Here is a 14,493-nt window from a genome sequence, read left to right as displayed (position 1 = left end):
GGTCCCTGAGGGCTCCGAGAAAGCGTCAGATTCAAGTCCCTGACTTGGAATCTAAGCCACGGGGGACGCCAGGGTCTCGGTCTGGTCTGTGTCTCCCCTCAACATCCTACTTTTCCACCATCAGGAGGACGGTGAGAATGCAGGGGAAAGGACCACCGGACTGTGTGCAGGTGACTAAGGTCCAAACAAGAGGCTTCCTCTGGACCAAGAGGATGACACTGACCACTAGCCAGTAGATGCTTCAGGCCGCAGGCCCCAGGGCCGCCCTTCCAAACGCGCGTCTTCTGGTCTGCTTTGCGAGCGCTCTTCGCTGGCCTCCTTCGGGAAGCCTGTGTTCTCCAGCGGAGCACCTGTCCGGGTGCTGGGATGCACGAGAGCTCCCCGGGTGCTCTCCAGGGGCCAGGCGTTTCTGGGGCCCCTGGAGCCGGCGCTGGCGGCCGTGGAGCGGGCTGTGGAGCAGCTGCTCTCAGGGCTCCCTCCCTGCGCGCTCGGGCGGGGTGACTCGGAGGCTCAGCCGCGAGCAGAGGCTCGAAAAGCCGCAGTTCAGCCCCGGCCGGAGTCCGCGCCCGCCTCCAGGGGCTGCCCCCGCGCGGGGCCCGTGAGTGCAGCGAGCCCGCGTGGCAGAGCCGCCCGGAGGTGGTCCCGGCCGGCGGTCAACAGGTGGGGCGGCTCAACCCGGCCCGGCCGTGTTTACCTGGCTCGTAGGAAGCCCGGGGGGCGGGGGAGGGGCGGCGGGCGCGCCCGGCGCTCGGAGCCGCCGCCGTCAGTCGCCGCCGCGCGCCAGCGAGGACGAGCCTGCGGCCCCGGCGGCCCGCGTGCCCGACCCGGAAGGCGGCGCCGGCGCCCCGGGACCCCGCGCGCTTGGGGCCCGCGCGGCGAGGAGGCGGCCTGGACCCCGCGGCGCCCTCGGCCTGGGAGCGGCGAGCGCAGCACGGTGGGTGACCCTCGCCGGGGGCGGCAGGGCCCCTAGGCGCCCTCGGAGCGGGGACCCGGCCGCGGGGCTCCCCCGGGCGGCGGCGCAGGTGGTGGCAGGTGGCAGCCGGGCGGCCGCCCTGCGAGAGGTGGGCGCGGGTGTAGACGCCGAGCCAGAGCGGCGGGGCTGTCCCCAACGGGTGTCCAGGTGTGGGCTCGGCCGGGCCCGGCGGCCGGGGTCGCGGGCAGAGCGTGGGAGGGGGTGAGGGTAGAGTTTCGGGTGAGAGGTGACAGAGGTCAAGGAGGCCGCCCCGGGCGGGCTGGGAACGCGCGCTGTTGGCGAGCTTTCGGGCAGGCAGGGGTCCCCACCAGCCTAAAGTGCTTCTTAATGACACACCTGGAGCCGAGCGGACGATTCCTGCCGTCCCTCCCTCTCCCCTCCCGCCCCACGAGCCGAAAACCAGTTTCCTTTTGAGCGCCGAGGGCGGCGACAGGCGACTCTCCGGGCTTCCGCCTTCCGGGGGCCCGTCCTGGCTCGGGCCGCGCCGCCTGCGCCCACCTGCGCCCACCTGTGCGCCTGGCGCCCCGGGGCGCGAAGCCCCCTGGGCCCGGCGCCGGGTTGGGTGGCCCTTAGGGTGCCCTGTGATCTGCACGATTCCCTGACATTCAGTGGCTCTGGGTCCTTTGGGCTGCTGGTGGCACTGCCTCGTTTCTTTTAGCGTCTCCTTTCACCTCCTTTCAGAAGGCAGAGTGGGGCTGGGAACCACGTTTGCGTTTCTTTGGTGATCTCAGTAGGAGTCTGGCAGGAAATAAGCGCTTTCTGGTTCCTGGTTCTCTGTTTTCCAAATGCTACAACGTGAGAATCGACAACGCCTGTTCAGTTTGCCTCTGCAGCTGTGGAAGGCACGGGCCACAGCCGGGATGTGCTGGGAGAGGTGTAAACACGGTGCAGGGGGGCCCCTGGCTGTTCTGGAACTTTAAGGTGCGTCCTATTTAAGACCTGTGGGTTTTGGAGAAGACTTTAGCCCCCCAGCTCAGGGAGATAGTTTACAGAGTGACCCACAAGTCTGGGACCCCCCTGAATCGGGCTCAGTCCTGACCCCCCTTCTCCCTGGCAGGACCACCTCTGAGTGCTGGGGGCCTCCTCGGACGAGGTGACCCAGGTGCAGAGCCAGCGGGAGCCTGGGACAGAGCAGCTCTTCAGGGAGGGATGGGCCCAAAGAACCAGCAGGTGGGTCGCAGCCTCACAGCTGTTTCTCCCAACCCAGGAGAAGTGCTCATCAGTCGTCGTATTTTTTTTTAAGTGGGATAAACCAAAACCTGAAGGGAGGGAATCCAGTTCAAAATTATTGTAAGGCGTTGGCTAACAGTCACTCCCAACGGTTTACCTGTTCTGAAATAACTCCCTTTATTAACTGCGGGTTAAACAAAAGCTGTTTGGTTCAAATCCACTTTAGAAACCTTTTGTTGTTTGACTTTTAGTTTCTCTTTAGATTCTTTAAAAATTTGACACAGTATCAGCCTCCGTCTCTGTGCCTTTTCCACCCACGTGTCCAGGTAGCATTTTTGACCACTTACAAGTTGCCAGGCTGTCTTCTTAGAGCAATGCATCACCTCACTGATAGGCGGGGTGCCCTGGGATCCCCTCATTTGATATAACTACCCTATCAGTACCCTCATTTTTACTGACTAGGAAACCAAGGCATGGAGACACCCAGGGTGCCCAGAACTCAGTTCTGGGAACCTGCCACCAGCCCTTTGTTGCTGCCCTGCGGGGCAAGTAGGACGCCTTAAAAAGCCCACAGGGCTACCTTGTACTTCTCTGTCTGTTAAAATTCCACCGCTGATGAGCGGCCACGCCCAACAAAATATGCTTCCTCTTCAGGGTGATTAGCCTCGAAGGCTGCTGTCAGGTCTCTGTTAGTCATCTTTTCCTTAACTTCCTCAGTAAAGTTGACAGTAAAGAAGGAAAGACCGTTCTCTAATTCCTCAGTACGCTTTTTAGTAAGTAGTCATTAAGCAGGAAGACACTTCTACTGGTCCGTGAGAGCCACTGAAGGAAGCTTAAATCAGCCTGAGTTTGGGGCCCCAGGAGGTGAGTTTAAAGCAACAGTAATTATACACAGGGAGACCCTGGTGGTCCCATTCAGCAGAGATGAGCAGAATTCAAACTCCACCTAAACATGTAGCTGTCAGGCTTTAGCCAGAGACACGGAATCAATGGGAGATGCACATGAGTGACTTATCGCAAGGAATTGGGGCTGGAGAGGCCGACCAGACAGGAGGCTGCAGCTCTCAGGCGTGAGCTGAGGCCACATCCAGAGCTCACGCTGCAACCAGCAATAGGGAACAGTGCATATTCTGAAGCTTTTAGCAACGTCTCAGAGTCAGTAATTGCTAAAAATTCATAAATATGGATCTGGACTCTGTGAACACCTCTGAGTAAGTGTGAGACTCTATTATTAAAAAAAAAAAAAAGATGGATGCCTAGAGAATGAGGATAAACAGACTTAGGTGAGGTATCTGGAATGTATCAAACATTCTAAAATTCAGCAATATAAAACAAACTGCCCAATAGAAAAAGATGTGCCTGAACAGCCTGGCCTAGAAGAGAAAACCCAGATGGGCTAGTAAAATATGAAAGGATGTTTAACCCACTAGTTCCCAGGGAGTCAAAAATCACATCAAATGGGATAATTTTTTGTATCCATCATACTGGTAAAAATTTTAAATTCTGACTATACCAAGTACCGAGGAAGATGTAGAGAAGTGAGAACTCACATTATTGTGAGTAGGAGTGTAAATTAAAACAGACACTTTAGAGAAGAATCCAGGAAAGCTGATGGCGGACATTCCCTATGACCTCGTGATTTCACTCCAAAGTTCACCCTGTAGGGAGAACCTGGTATGAGTGCATAGGGCACATACAAAGGTTGCTCACGGAAGCAATTTTTTAAAACTCTTTGAGATAATTGTAGATTCACATGCAATTGTGAGAAATAATAGAGAGAGATCCATATATGCCTCATAACATCTTGCAAAACTATAGACAACATCACATCCAGGAGATTAACATTGGTACAATCCATCAGCTGTGTTGAGATGTCAGATTTCGCTAGTTTACGTGTGTGTCTGTGTGTAGTTCTATGTAATTTTATCACACATGTACAATCGTGTGACCACCCACCTCAGGTAGGGGCAGCTCCATCACAAATTCCCTAGGGCTGTCCTTTATGGCCACAGCCAACTTCCCCCTTCTCCCTCCCTATGCCCTTGGCAACCACTAATCCGTTCCCCATTTTCTATAATTTCATCATTTCAAGAATGCTATTTAAGTAGAGTCATGCAACCTTTTGTGATTGGCTTTTTTCACTGACTGCAATTCTCTTGAGATCTCTCCAAGTCGTTGAGTATACTGACAGCTTGTTTTATTGATGAGTAGTATTCCGTGGAATGGATGCCCACCCCGTTCCCGTAGTGTTTTGGTTTTAAGCATTTGCCCTTTGAGGGTTTCCAGTTTGGGGCTATTTGAGTAAAGCTGCTGTGACCGTCCACGTACAGGTTTTTGTGTGAACACAGTTTTCATTTCTCCGGGATAAATGCCCAAGCAAGAGTGCCATTGCTGAGTCAAGTAGCAAACACGTATTCCATTTCACAAGAAACTGCCCTCCCCTCTTCCAGAATGGCTGCACCGTCTTACATCCCACCAGCCAGGTGTGAGTGATCCAGGATCTCCACAACGGCCTTTGGCACCATCACCGTTTTTTATTTGAGCCTCTAACAGGTGTGCGGCGATACTTCACCGTGATTTTAGTCTGCGTTTCTCTCACGGATAATGATGCCCGTCTTTCCGTGTGTGCGTCTGCCCTCTGCACATCCTCTCAACGAGCAGCCTGTTCTCGTCTTTGCCCTTTTTCTGATTGGGTTGTTCCGTCTCGTTAGTTCCTTGTATGTTCTGAATACGGCTCGTGGTTGTGGTTTGCAGTTACTCTGTCAGTTTAGCTTGACTTCTACCTCTCCAGAGTCTTCTGCAGGAAGAAAGTTTTTCATTTCGATGAGATCCAGTTTATTAATGTTTTCCTTTTATGGATTGTGATTTGGGTGTGAAATGCAAGAACCCGCCACCTAGCCTGAGTCTGGAAGATTTTCTCCTTTTTTTTCCCCCTACATGTTTTATGGTTCTGCATTTTACACTGAAGCCTGTTGTCCATTTCCAGTTAATTTTGTGTAAGGAGTGAGGTCTAGGTGGAGGGTTTTGGTTTGGTTTGGTTTTTGTGCCTATCTAGGAATGTCGAATTGCTCCAGGACTTTATTTGTTGAAAAGATGATCCTTCCCCCATAGAATTGCTTTTGCATCTTTGTCAAATATCGTGTCCCCATATTTGTGTGGGTCTATTTCTGGTTTCCCTGATCTGTTCCCTTGATCGAGGTGTCTGTTGCGGCACCAGGACCACACTGTGCTGATTTCTGTGGCTGGAGGGTGAACCTTACCATCAGGTAGCGTGAGTCCTTCCCCTTCTTTCTTTATCAAAACCCTGTTAGCTGTGCTGGCTCCTGCACCGTTCCATACGTTTTAGAATAAGCTTGTTTGTGTCCACAAAACCCTTGGTGGAGTTGTTATAGGAATTTCATCAAATCTATAGGTGGACTTGGGGAGAATTAACAGTTTTACCGTGTGGAGTCTTCCACGCTGTGATCGCAGGTTGTCTCTGTTTATTTAGATGTGCTTTTGTTTCATCAGTATTTTGTAATTTTCAGCGTATAGATTCTGAATCTGTGGGGGTTTTCTAAGAGTACACCTAAACGTTTCTCTTTTTTGAGTTATTTCTAAACACTGTCGTGTTTTTAACTTCCGTTTCTACATGTGTGTTTTTAGTTTACACAAATGTGGATGATTTTTGTGTGCTGACCTTGTGTCCTGCGACCTTGCCCAACTCCCTCACTAAGTGTCTAGATTTCGGGGGTAGATTCCTTGTGATATCCATGCAGACCGTCCTGTTACCTGTAGATGGGAAAGTGTTATTTCTTCCTTTCCAACCTCTATCCTTTCTAGCTTCTTTTTCTTGTCGTGTTGCACTGGAACTTCCAGTGCTCTGTTGAAGAAGAGTTGCAGGAGTGGACATCCTTGCCTTGTTCCTGATCAGAGGGGTAAAGCATTCACTTTTTCACCACCAAGTATGACGTAGCTTTATTTATTTAGGGCTTTTGTAGAAGTTCCTCATTACATTGAGGTGGTTCCCCTCTATTCCTAACTTGCTGAGAGGCTTTGTCATGCATGGGTCTCGGATTTTGTCACATATCCTTTCAGTCAGCTGACAGGCCCCTGTGATTTTTCCTCTTTAACCTGTCAGCATGATGGAGTATACTGATCAATGTTCACGTCGGTGTTGAACCACCCTTGCACGTCTGAAATGAATTCCACTTGGTCACGTGTATAATTTTTTTATATGTTGCTGGATTCACTTTGCTAGTATTTTGTTGAGGATTTTTGCTTCTAAGTTCATGAGAGAGATTGGTCTGTGGTTTTCATGCTTTGTACAGTCTTTGCTGGTTTTGATATCAGCGTAATATGAGCCCCATAAAAATAAGCTGGGAGGTGTTCCCTCCTGTTCTAATTTCTGAAAGGGTTTATGTAAAAATGGCATTAATTCTTCTTTAAATGGTGGGTAGAAATTTCCAGTGAAACCATCTGGGGCTGGAGATTTCTTTGGAGGGGCATTTTCTAATTACACATACAGTTTCATGAATAGTTGTAAGATTATTCAAGTTATATATTTCATCTTGGTTGACTCTTGGTAGTTTGTGGATTTCGAAGAATTGGTTCATTTCTTGTCACCTGTAGAATTTATGAGGGCACTGTTGTTAACAGAATCCTTTATTATCCTTTTAACGCCACAGGATCTGTAGCGACATCCCTAGTTTTATTCCTGATAGTGATGATTTCTGTCTTCTCTCCTTTTATGGGAGAATCTTGCTAGCGCATGATCCATTTTACTGATTTTTTTTTCAGAGAACTAGCTCTTTGTTTAATTGATTTTTCTCTATTTTCCTGTTTTTGGTTTCATTGGTTTCTGTTCTTCTCTTTACTCTTTCCTTCCTTCTACTTTCTTTGGATATATTTAGGTTTTTTGGTTTGGTTTGGTTTTTTAGTTTCATCAGTTAGAACTTAGATTATTATTATTATTTTTTGCGGTACGCGGGCGTCTCACTGTTGTGGCCTCTCCCGTTGCGGAGCACAGGCTCTGGACGCACAGGCTCCGCAGGATGTGGGATCTTCCTGGACCGGGGCACGAACCCACGTCCCCTGCATCGGCAGGCAGACTCTCAACCACTGAGCCACCAGGGAAGCCCAGAACTTAGATTATTGATTTCAGTACCTTTCCTCTTTTCAATGTCACCATTTTAATCCTATAAATTTCCCTCTCAGCACTATTTTAGCTGTGCCCACGTATTTTTTTTCAAATGGTTTAAATGTTTATTGAATCGAGATTTTGTGTGTCCAAGGTCAGGTCAAAAAGTGAACAAAATGTGGAAAGGGTTGGCTGGTTGACGGCTCCCAGAAAGAGAGCTGAGGTTCAAGGTGGAGCTCTGCCAGGCTCTGTGCGGTGTGGGGTCAGGTCTCAATACAGGTCAAAATCAAAGCAACAGATTGAATGGAAAGCAGGCAAGTTACAGATGAATAAATACAGTATCATCCTATTTACTGAAAAATTTTAAATACACAAAAGAACACACTACCTGTCGTGATCACACAGAGATGAAATAAATACAGAAATCACGCAAAGTGGGCTGTCCATCAACCTCAGGAAGCTGCTTACCTGTGTCTGAGGAAGGATGGGTTTGTATGAAGGGAAGGGAGTTTTATTTCTGAAACATTTTGAGATTTTAGACAAAGAAAGGAATGTGTCACTTTTTTTGAGGGAAAAGGTAAGCCAGCTGTGTATTTTTTGTCTGTACCTTTTGTTTGTAATAATGAATCACTTATGTTAACAATAAAGAAGCCAATGTCAAGTTTGGGGGTATGACACTAAAGAAGATGAAATGGTGGAAAAGCTGGGGAGATTAAGAGCCTCAAAGAAGAACCTGGACGTAGGTTGGGGTGAAGTTACTAAAATTAGGTAAAAGCAAGAGCAGAGAAAAAGAGAGTTGGGGAACTTCCCTTGTCCCCATCATCATTTGTAAACGGGGTACAAACAGGGAAAACTAGAAGCGGAGTTAAGTAGGGTGTTCTTAGAAGAAGGGCTGTGCCCTGTGAACCAGCCACGGGCTGAGATTTCGGGGGGCGGGGGGAGGGGGAAGGTGGGCGCCACGCCTGGCCCTGCTTTCAGCCTGTGAATTCAACTTGCGATCAGCTGTCTTTCTTTTAAGAACCATTTACATCTGCGTAAACGTGAAGGACGTGAGGGGGAACTAGCGCATTAGGACCCAGCTGGTTTTCCTTCTTTGCTGCCTGAATTTTTCCTGAGTCCCTCATGTGCATAAGTTTGGCCTCTAAGTACCGTCCAGCGTGTTTTAAATAGAGGTCAGCAAACCAGGGCCCTCCTTCTCGCTCCTCCCTGGCCCTGGATGCGTCCGCAAGTCCACAGGTCCCCCTCCCGTGGGCACCGGACAGCCTCCCTGGCCCAGGGGGCCTCTGCTCCCTTCCACTCACCCCCTCCAGACTCGCGGCGTCGGCACCAGTGTCTGCGGGCCAGCGACTGGTCTGCAGGGGCCACTGGCCACAGGCAAGTGCAAGGACGCTGCGGTGGCCGAGGAAAGGTCTGTAATTGGTTTCCTGTAGAATTATTTCACTTTCTTTAAGAGTGAGGGGGTTAACATTCAGCTCACCCTTTTTCCAAGGTAAGAGAAGGAAAATGAGGTTTTATTCACAGTAAGTGATTAACCAAATTTCATGCTTCGTTCTATATTAGAGACTAATATACAGAGCGTGGAAAGACAGGTCCCAGAGGCAGCTGAGGGCCTGGAAGGTGGTCACCCCGACACACTCACACACACACACCCCACGTGCTCACGGCTGGAGTCCACACGTGACGGCTGGTGTGGGGTTGGCAGCCTTGCACATCAGGGCAGCATCTTGTACAGCGAGAACTACCCCTCCTTCGCTGAATGCAATTATGCCTGAGGTTTAATCCTCTGAACTTCTCAACCCAGGAGTTTATTTCCGTGTGATATCTGTTGTTTCAAACGTGCATATATATATGTATATGATGACGTAGCTAAAACCCACCAAGGAGCCTAACTGATCTCCCACCACTCAGACAGACTTATTGTCTTTCTTTCTCTTGATATGGTTTTCAGTTTCTTTCTTTTTTTTAAATTGAAGTAGAGTTGATTTACAGTGTTGTGTGAGTTTCTGGTGTACAGCAAAGTGATTCAGTTATACATATATAGACATATTCTTTTTCAGATTCTTTTCCCTTATAGGTTATTAAAAAATATTGAGTAGAGTTCCCTGTGCTACACAGTAGGGCCTTGCTGTTTACCTATTTTAAATATAGTCATGTGTATCTGCTCATCCTAAACTCCTAATTTATCTCCACACCCTCTTTCCCCTTTGGTAACCGTAAGTTTGTTTTCTGTCTGTGAGTCTGTTTCCAGACAGACTCATTTTCTAAAGGGACACAGAATAAATGCAGTGATGATGTCTGGACAGGCCCTGTCAGCATCCTGGGGTAAGACGGTCTGCCCAGAAGGTGGAGGCCCTCCTGCCCCCGCCGGCTGGGGAGCCAGGTAAGGTCTGTTCCCCAGCAACCCTCTGAATCGAACGACATCCTCACCCTGTTACAGGCGAGGAAACGTGAGTTCTCGGCACTCAGCAGATCTGGGGGGTCGTGTGAAGCCCAGGGCGTCCTCTGCTCTGTCCAGCGACATGTGTGACGGCCAGCGACGCTCACCCTGTGCTCCTGAGCTCTCAGAGCACATTTCCAAATCCAGTCGTCCCTACACCTGTGTCAGGCTGCACTGTCTCAAGTCAGTGTCCCACGGGTGGGAGGGGCGTTGGGCCCCGGCCAGCCCCAGGCCTTGTCCCCAAGCTGGTCACGAGTGCTGGGGGCCAATCAGAAACCAGGGGCTTTTTATTATTATTATTTTTTTTTTTATTTTTGGCTGCACTGGGTCCTCGTTGCTGAGCGCGGGCTTTCTCTAGTTGCGGCGGGAGGGGGCTACTCTTTGTTGCGATGCGTGGGCTTCTCGTTGCGGTGGCTTCTCTCGTTGCGGAGCACGGGCTCTAGGCGCGTGGGCTTCAGTAGTTGTGGCACATGGGCTCAGTAGTTGTGGCTCGCGGGCTCTAGAGCGCAGGCTCAGTAGTTGTGACGCACAGGCTTACTTGCTCCGCGGCATGTGGGATCTTCCCGGACCAGGGCTGGAACCCGTGTGCCCTGCATTGGCAGGAGGATTCTTAACCACTGCGCCACCAGGGAAGCCCGGGGGCTTTTGTTTTAAAATGAGCTCCTTTTTAAAGGAAAGAATTGGTATGAAAAGATGCAAGAACGGCATTTCTTTTAGTGGTGTTGTGATGCCACACATCAAAACTGATGCTGGTTTTGAAGAGGGGTCAGTGGCTGATAGCTGGTGACGAGGGGGGTGACGCCCTCCAGAGTGTGAGGGAGCTTCTCTGAGGCCCCAAACCGCAGCTTTTTACAGGAAATGAGTTTCTGCTCAGAGCCCTTCGGCAGTTGTTTTCCTTGGTATGTGTTGTAAATTTTGAAATGCAAAAAGAGTTGCAGGAGCCATACAGTATGTTTTACTGAACACACGGGTTTTTAACATCATGCTGATTCTGACTACATAGTACTTAGGCTTGGATCTCGTTTATGCCTCCCCACTGTTAAAACCATCTAGAAAACAGAGACCGGTGTTGACGCTTCTTCTGAAAGTGAGTTGACTTGGTTGCATTTTCCATCAGGTTTTGCTCTGATCGGTGGCCAGCATTCAGTGCTGACCACGCTGACGGCGGCTCTGAGTGACCCGCAGGTGTGCCAGGCCATGCCCTGCGCCCTGCAGGCGACATCTGAGTGCTGAGGGTTCCGTGGCAGCCCAGGGTCCCCGCTGGTGAGGGCTACAGCTCAGCGCGGGGGCCCCCGGGGTCTGCCCGGCCCTGTGACCAGCGGCTCCCCGGCTGGACTGCGGCTTCCTGTGAGTCATGGCTGGAGAGGCAGGCAGAGCCACTGGGGTGACATGCCTCACAGTCATTTGGTTTTCGGAAATGTTTATTTCAGAGAGTGACTCCTGCAGTCAGATTTCCCTTTGTTTCATGGGACCTGGGGGCAGGAGGGTGGAAGCAGGTGAGGGTTTGATTTTTGTCAGAGGGTGGGGAGCCTGGTGACCCCATCCTCGATGTTTCGAGTAAAGAGAGCGCTTGTGCTGGCCCTGTTCACCACTGATAGCAGCGCCCACAAGTGTCGGCCCCCCCGCCTTTTGGGGTGTCAGGCGACAGAGGATCTCCCCGCAGGCAACATCCGACCCGCCCCTGCAGTTAGCAGCCTCTGTCGCCGCAGCCCCAGGAGCAAAAAGCCAGGTGCAAGAACGTTCCTCGGCCCCGCCTACACCAGCCACCAGACTAACCAGCGAGGAGGGAAAGCTAGGTGGCGCTCACCTCCATCCGGAGTCTGATTGGATACCTGCCCGAATCAGTGCAGACGGCTGCAGGGCCGGGATTGGCGGGGCGGCAGGATACCCAGCGCCCCAGCGAAGTGTCTGCCGTGGCCAGTGCCTGGCTCCGAGCCTTCCACGGGGCTGTGGACTGGGATGGCGCCTAACGGTCCCCCGGTGGTCTGCCAGCCACCTGCATGCGTGTTGTCCAGAATACTCATTAAATGCAGAGTCCTAGGCCCGGGGCTCTGGACACCACACCGCAACCTCGGGGCCCAGGCCCACGAGTGTGCAGTCTAGTGAGCTCCAAGTGGTGAGGCCCGCTGCTCAGTGAAAGACAGAAATGCGTGCCGAGTGCCCGATGTGTGTCTTGGGGACACAGATTTACCTGAATGCACCTGCCCGTGCTCACAAACATCCACTTTAACACGATCAAGAAACTATGTTTCACTGATAAACTGACTTTATGTTTGAAGAATGACTCACGGAAAATAACGTTCTATACTGATGATATGTTCTTTTTTTTTATTATTTTTCTTTTTTAATTAATTAATTTTTATGTTTGGCTGCATTGGGTCTTTGTTGCTGCGCGCGGGCTTTCTCTAGTTGCGGCGAGCGGGGGCTACTCTTCGTTGTGGTGCACAGTCTTCTCATTACGGTGGCTTCTCTTGTTGTGGAGCACGGGCTCTAGGTGCGCTGGCTTCAGTAGTTGTCGCTCGCGGGCTCTAGAGCGCAGGCTCAGTAGTTGTGGCGCACGGGGCTTAGTTGTTCTGCGGCATGTGGGATCTTCCCGGACCAGGGCTCGAACCCGTGTCCCCTGCATTTGGCAGGCGGATTTTTTTTTTTTAACATCTTTATTGGAGTATAATTGCTTTACAATGGTGTGTTAGTTTCTGCTGTATAACAAAGTGAATCAGTTATATGTATACACGTATATCTCCATATCTCCTCCCTCTTGCGTCTCCCTCCCTCCCACCCTCCCTATCCCACCCCTCTAGGTGGTCACAAAGCGCCGAGCTGATCTCCCTGTGCTATGCGGCTGCTTCCCACTAGCTATCTGTTTTACATTTGGTAGTGTATATATGTCCATGCCACTCTCTCATTTCGTCCCAGCTTACCCTTCCCCCCCCCACATCCTCAAGTCCATTCTCTACGTCTGCGTCTTTATTCCTGTCCTGCCCCTAGGTTCTTCAGAACTTTTTTTTTTTTTTAGATTTAGATATATATGTGTTAGCATACGGTATTTGTTTTTCTCTTTCTGACTTACTTCACACTGTATAATCGTTTGTTTATGATACTCCATTTAGAGGATGACATTTTCTTTCCTGCCTGTGAGCGCTAGCGTATCTGACAAGGAATATTTAGAGATATGCATCGTCTCCATCCTGGTTTCTTGGTTAGTTGGAACCTAACATTTTTGCTAAACTTGCTTTGAAAGCAAAAAACACAGAGCTGTGTGGCAGGCTTCCCAAATAGAGCAAACGCACAATTGATTCTTTAAAATTCTCTCATTCTCTAGGATGGGCAGAAGGCCACACCGTGCCTTTCCAATGCACCCACATAAAACAGACGCGTCTGGGGCCCTGAAAGTGCTGTATAGTATTATTAGGGAGCTCAGGGATCCACAGATAGGTTTCCCAAGGCCCAACATTTGCTGAACACACTGCTAGATGTATAAACAAAACTCAGGTTTCCCGATGAGGGGGCTGTGCTGGCAGAGGGGAGGGGACTCAGTAGCTGCTTCTAATCCCCCCAGCAGCCCTGTGCCTCCCCTGCAGCCTGTCTGGGAATTCTCTGGGCTCTTCCCGGAATTCCTGGCTGGGGTTAGGATTAGGATGGATGGCTCCTTCAGGGCAGTTCCCTCACCCTGTTTCCAGGATGCCCACCTTCCCCACATGGCTTTTCACAGCAGTAGCTCTATTCTCTGGTTCTGATCACGTTCCGTTTATACGTGGTTAAATGTTCCATTCCGCACTTCCGTTCTGGGACAGGTGAATATGTTTTCCTCACCTCACGTCATCTGCGTGGTGCTCAGGGGGTGTGTGTGTTGCACCCCCAGATGGCTGCTTCCACTGACCCTAGTCATCACCATCCAGCTGATGGACCTGAGAGTCTGAATTTTGCCGAAGTCATTTGCCCAAGTCTGTTCTTCAGCACCCAGGAGAACGTGGGACATGATTTATTCAGCTCCCTGTGTTGCCTTACAAGACCAGATAAAGCAGGAACTTAATAAAATAAACAAAAATGACTCATATTTTAGGAGCTAGGTTTCTCCTGATGTGGTAGGAGGGCAGGGTGTGCTTTGGTTGTTTTCATTCTGGTGCTTTCGGATGTCTGAAAACGTGATACCCTTGGACTAGCTGAGACCAGGGATTTATGAAGTGGAATCCCCAGCTGCCATTGTCTTCCTAGAAATAGAAAGAGGATAAAATGTATTTCAGAGCCAGGCCTAATGCATCTCTGCCTTCGATGCATCGTTTTATACAGCTCTAGGGAAGGTGCTGTCCCTTTAAAAGGCAGACGATGATTCTTTTATTCCGTTATTATCTCTGTATGTCAAGACTTATTATTTTTTTTTTTGCGGTACGCGGGCCTCTCACTGTTGTGGCCTCTCCCGTTGCGGAGCACAGGCTCCGGACGCGCAGGCTCAGCGGCCATGGCTCACGGGCCCAGCCGCTCCGCGGCACGTGGGATCTTCCTAGACCGGGGCACGAACCGGTGTCCCCTGCATCGGCAGGCGGACTCTCAACCACTGCGCCACCAGGGAAGCCCCAAGACTTATTTTTGAAGAGAGAAGGCTTTAAACCAGATATTAAAAGCTAGCCTGGAATTTCCTTGGCGGTCCAGTGGTTAAGACTACGCCCTTCCACTTCAAGGAGCCTGGGTTTGTTCCCCGGTTGGGGAACTAAGATCCCTCATGCTGTGTGGCTCAGCAAAAAAAAAAAAAAAAAAAAAAAAAAAAAAAGCTAGCCTGATTCATTTCAGACGTTG

The 14,493-nt window shown here is 50.4% G+C and overlaps 1 protein-coding gene across 5 annotated transcripts in view; it reads left to right on the top strand.

Moving 5' to 3' along the window:
• The first annotated feature begins 554 nt into the window (after positions 1-554).
• MBP (myelin basic protein) overlaps positions 555-14,493 on the top strand; it is a 112,770-nt gene continuing 98,831 nt past the window's right edge. For 2 of the 5 annotated variants that reach the window (XM_033837852.2, XM_073790834.1), the window contains exon 1: positions 797-934. The gene's annotated coding sequence lies outside the window, so the exon portion shown is untranslated. Of the gene's footprint in view, positions 661-796; positions 935-2,030; positions 2,144-14,493 lie in introns of those variants that run through there. The other 3 variants (XM_073790836.1, XM_033837855.2, XM_033837853.2) reach the window with 3 other exon arrangements.

The sequence above is a fragment of the Tursiops truncatus genome, chromosome 13 (genome assembly GCF_011762595.2).
Source record: "Tursiops truncatus isolate mTurTru1 chromosome 13, mTurTru1.mat.Y, whole genome shotgun sequence".
In the NCBI taxonomy this organism is placed as follows: domain Eukaryota; kingdom Metazoa; phylum Chordata; class Mammalia; order Artiodactyla; family Delphinidae; genus Tursiops; species Tursiops truncatus.
Note: the sequence above shows the minus strand (reverse complement) of the source record. Positions and strands in the feature narration are given on the sequence as shown.